Source organism: Pieris napi, chromosome 2 (genome assembly GCF_905475465.1).
Source record: "Pieris napi chromosome 2, ilPieNapi1.2, whole genome shotgun sequence".
NCBI lineage: Eukaryota > Metazoa > Arthropoda > Insecta > Lepidoptera > Pieridae > Pieris > Pieris napi.
The window spans coordinates 10,159,166-10,164,270 of record NC_062235.1 but is presented as its reverse complement, the minus strand read 5'-3'; the positions used below and the strand labels follow the sequence as shown (position 1 = coordinate 10,164,270).

The 5,105-nt window shown below is 26.7% G+C and overlaps 3 long non-coding RNA genes across 3 annotated transcripts; 2 read left to right on the top strand and 1 right to left on the bottom strand.

Moving 5' to 3' along the window:
• The first annotated feature begins 236 nt into the window (after positions 1-236).
• On the top strand, positions 237-860 carry LOC125060234. The gene is made up of 3 exons (XR_007118817.1): positions 237-277; positions 381-625; positions 816-860. It is a non-coding gene; the product is annotated as an uncharacterized LOC125060234 (long non-coding RNA).
• Positions 861-1,654: 794 nt separating this feature from the next.
• On the bottom strand, positions 1,655-3,139 carry LOC125062409. The gene is made up of 2 exons (XR_007119264.1): positions 2,788-3,139; positions 1,655-1,684 (listed from the first exon to the last, which is right to left on the bottom strand). It is a non-coding gene; the product is annotated as an uncharacterized LOC125062409 (long non-coding RNA).
• Positions 3,140-3,491: 352 nt separating this feature from the next.
• On the top strand, positions 3,492-4,827 carry LOC125062413. The gene is made up of 2 exons (XR_007119265.1): positions 3,492-3,694; positions 4,798-4,827. It is a non-coding gene; the product is annotated as an uncharacterized LOC125062413 (long non-coding RNA).
• Positions 4,828-5,105: the final 278 nt, after the last annotated feature.

The window sequence follows — 5,105 nt, the reverse complement described above, 5'->3', positions numbered from 1 at the left end:
AACCGCGACAAAAGCGCCGCTCAAATGAGATTGTTCACATTTGGAACTAAAATTTGGCACTGCTACACTTACGCTCCAAAATTGTTGGTATTTGGTATTCTGATACATACCATTTGACATCTCATCTCATTTAAATGTACATTTTGTACGTCAAATTAAAAGTTGCTCTTCCCTCGCTGAAATCGTCATTTACCAGTGAGTTAGCCATTTTTAGCGAAGTTAAAACTTGTTTTATGTGAAAATATTCTAACATAGGACAATCTATATGTATCTTGGGGTAAGTTTATAAAATAATATTTATCAATACAGCATTATTTTACGAAAAAAATTATATATATAAACATTAAGCTTCGTGAAATTGAACTTTGTTATTGTTACAGAAGGCCCGTTTCCACTTTTAAAGTTTAAACCTCTATTTCAAGAAATAAATGATGTAATCCATTAAAAAATACTTAATATAATATCTATAGATGGCGAAGAAAATGTAGGCACGAAACGACCAATTGGCGTTGGTTATTATCGCTTTTTTCCAATACTCAAGAAATTATATGGTATTGACGAAACCTAGAACATATGCTGCTGAGATGAACGAAGAGTCTAGTAAATACTAAATAGATGATCTAAGGTAAACATTTTGATTACTTTAGCATTAAAAATATAATTTTTATCCTAGAACCAATTTTTCAATGCAGTCTTGATCATGTCTTGTCTCCAGCAGAGATAAGTCGAACAAAAAACGATAAATAAGATAGGTAAATATTGTAATATATTTGTATTTTTCTACTATACTAAAATTATAAATCTAATAATTTCAGAGATCCCCAAATGTTCAAAATTCCTGATAGAAAAATACATTCTGCCTTTGAAGAAGAAGAATATTACATGTGTATCATACAACAAGGCCCCTGGATATAAAAAGACACAATAGTGCAGACATTTTCAAATTATTGAATTTCGACTATCCTTCAATGTATAATAAATGATAACACAGTACAATTTCGGTTCCTATATTTTTATAAAATATATTGATATAACATTAAGGTTTTGGATAAAAACATTATTCTGCTTTACACAAGTATGAAATACCATCATTACATACATGATGGTTTAAGTACTTATTAAGCTTTTTTAAATTTATCGTTCATAACTATTACTTTTTACAAACTAATTAGAAAATATATTAAAATAAATATATTTGTCTACAAAATAAAGTAGATGTTATTGATTAGCTCTATGTGAGGCTGGGTTTTAATTAGTTTTTATTATACTTAAGTTTGTTTTACTGAAAGTTATTTTGTAGTGTGTTAAAAGTTTACTATAATCATTAAATTAAATGTTTAAGTTATTATATTGTTCTTTTATTCACCTATAAAGTAACATGGCTTATATATTTTTCATTTCGGCTTAGCTATGTATTTAACTCGGTTACTACGTTTTCTATAGGCAGTCATTAAATAAGTGGTAGATTTAATTAATCATTTTATTAATATAATATTATTAGATACAAAAAAAAATATTATGAAGTACACAATTATCTTAAACACGGTAATACAATTTTTCATATAAAAATCATAGTTGTCCAAACTGCATTCAAAATAGATTAGTGGTCTCGGTTTAATATCTCTTCTTAACATTTCAATAATTGGTCATTTTCTTCCTCATTCTTGACAACTACCACTGATGGCTGTAATACAATGATTATCTGTTGAAATTGTAAATAGGGAAATGTGGTAGGTCACTGTACTGACACAATAATATTGTATAGCAATTTAATTATTGTAAAGTTAAGGTAAATAATAAAAAAAAACTTGCATAAAACACACAAAAACTTATATATGGGATATCTTTGTATTTCTAAGTAAAGTATCTTAAAAACAAGTTTGATAATATTATAACTAAGCCAAATATTATTAAAAGTTTTATGGTAACAAGGCTTAGTAATTTCGCACAGTATTTGATTCAGTACTATGAATAAAAAAAATCTTGAGCAAACCTATATTTAGACTCAAAAATCCAAATCCAAGTATGTACTTTAAAAACAATTATTTATTAATGAAACAAATCCAAGACCCATAAAGGGTATGTTTAGTTTTAAATTGTAGTCAGCAGCAATAACTATCTTTTGATTGCTTCATTAAATAAGTTATGGCTATGTTGTTTCCAACATTTAAAATTAACGTTGATCACTCTAAATGGTATGAATTTGAGCAATTGAAAGCTTATATATTTGATCCAACATACCTAACATGATTATTTATACTTGTATTCTGAAATCTGAACAATTAAATTAAATTCAACTTGATCAGTTAAAATTAATACTTCTTATATTTCATGAATGGAATTTGAAGTTAGGAAACCTAAAAATATTTTTTTATTTGACATTTTTAACCAACAATTTCATTATTCTTTACAATGTCGCTTCGATTTAACCTATTACATTTGACTTCAAATTTGCCATCAAACAAACAAACTTTGTTAACTGTTTTACTAGCCACTACTTATTCCTATTTATTTACTATGATAGTTATTATATTTCTAAAATAGTTTTAATAGAATTCAGTTTTTATGAGTGTTAGTAAAAACATAGGTAATATTGTTGTTGTGTGTTTGACCTCTGAATCACTTAAAAAGGTTGCAATAGTAGTTTCATGGCATCTAAAAAGTACCAACACTTGCACTTACACAAATGAATAAATATATAAACACTAATTTTTCTTCTTTATAGATAGGTACCCTTTTATTTTATAATTACTCAACAAAATATTATCTGAAAACATTGGTATTAACCTTGGTTACCTTTAGTAACATTTTGAAAATTTAAAACACCTATCCATCCTGTTTACTTTGAATCCGTAGCCCATTTGCTGAGAGAATCACTTTTAGCGTGACATCATCTTTTATCTTTTTGTTAAGATAATATTCTTAAATGTTTTACAATATATCCAGATGTTAGGTATCCCTTGTTTCGTGCTGAAACATAATTAATATTTTTAAGTTTCTGTCGCTCATATACACCACGGCTGGTCAGTTGTCGGGTAAATACGAAATATAAACTCTTAATTGGAAGTTATAAACAAAATACGTAATTTTGTTTTATTAAAAATATTTTGCTTATGTATGATGAAAATTTTGACAATTAACTCTTTTTATAAAATAAAATGAGTCAATTGTCACGATATTAATAGACAACAACTCACTAGGTTACCTCCCTCCACTTATCAAGACGTAATGTAAAATTTCTTAACAGAATACCATGAGATTCCAAAAATTACGTCAGTGACGAAGGGAGCGCTGTTACTGCGTAATGGACTCACGGAATAACTATTATTTTATAAAAAGAGTTAATTGTCAAAATTTTCATCATACATAAGCAAAATATTTTTAATAAAACAAAATTACGTATTTTGTTTATAACTTCCAATTAAGAGTTTATATTTCGTATTTACCCGACAACTGACCAGCCGTGGTGTATATGAGCGACAGAAACTTAAAAATATTTATTATGTTTCAGCACGAAACAAGGGATACCTATCATCTGGATATATTGTAAAAAATTTAAGAATATTATCTTAACAAAAAGATAAAAGATGATGTCACGCTAAAAGTGATTCTCTCAGCAAATGGGCTACGGATTCAAAGTAAACAGGATGGATAGGTGTTTTAAATTTTCAAAATGTTACTAAAGGTAACCAAGGTTAATACCAATGTTTTCATATAATATTTTGTTGAGTAATTATAAAATAAAAGGGTACCTATCTATAAAGAAGAAAAATTAGTGTTTATATATTTATTCATTTGTGTAAGTGCAAGTGTTGGTACTTTTTAGATGCCATGAAACTACTATTGCAACCTTTTTAAGTGATTCAGAGGTCAAACACACAACAACAATATTACCTATGTTTTTACTAACACTCATAAAAACTGAATTCTATTAAAACTATTTTAGAAATATAATAACTATCATAGTAAATAAATAGGAATAAGTAGTGTCTAGTAAAACAGTTAACAAAGTTTGTTTGTTTGATGGCAAATTTGAAGTCAAATGTAATAGGTTAAATCGAAGCGACATTGTAAAGAATAATGAAATTGTTGGTTAAAAATGTCAAATAAAAAAATATTTTTAGGTTTCCTAACTTCAAATTCCATTCATGAAATATAAGAAGTATTAATTTTAACTGATCAAGTTGAATTTAATTTAATTGTTCAGATTTCAGAATACAAGTATAAATAATCATGTTAGGTATGTTGGATCAAATATATAAGCTTTCAATTGCTCAAATTCATACCATTTAGAGTGATCAACGTTAATTTTAAATGTTGGAAACAACATAGCCATAACTTATTTAATGAAGCAATCAAAAGATAGTTATTGCTGCTGACTACAATTTAAAACTAAACATACCCTTTATGGGTCTTGGATTTGTTTCATTAATAAATAATTGTTTTTAAAGTACATACTTGGATTTGGATTTTTGAGTCTAAATATAGGTTTGCTCAAGATTTTTTTTATTCATAGTACTGAATCAAATACTGTGCGAAATTACTAAGCCTTGTTACCATAAAACTTTTAATAATATTTGGCTTAGTTATAATATTATCAAACTTGTTTTTAAGATACTTTACTTAGAAATACAAAGATATCCCATATATAAGTTTTTGTGTGTTTTATGCAAGTTTTTTTTTATTATTTACCTTAACTTTACAATAATTAAATTGCTATACAATATTATTGTGTCAGTACAGTGACCTACCACATTTCCCTATTTACAATTTCAACAGATAATCATTGTATTACAGCCATCAGTGGTAGTTGTCAAGAATGAGGAAGAAAATGACCAATTATTGAAATGTTAAGAAGAGATATTAAACCGAGACCACTAATCTATTTTGAATGCAGTTTGGACAACTATGATTTTTATATGAAAAATTGTATTACCGTGTTTAAGATAATTGTGTACTTCATAATATTTTTTTTTGTATCTAATAATATTATATTAATAAAATGATTAATTAAATCTACCACTTATTTAATGACTGCCTATAGAAAACGTAGTAACCGAGTTAAATACATAGCTAAGCCGAAATGAAAAATATATAAGCCATGT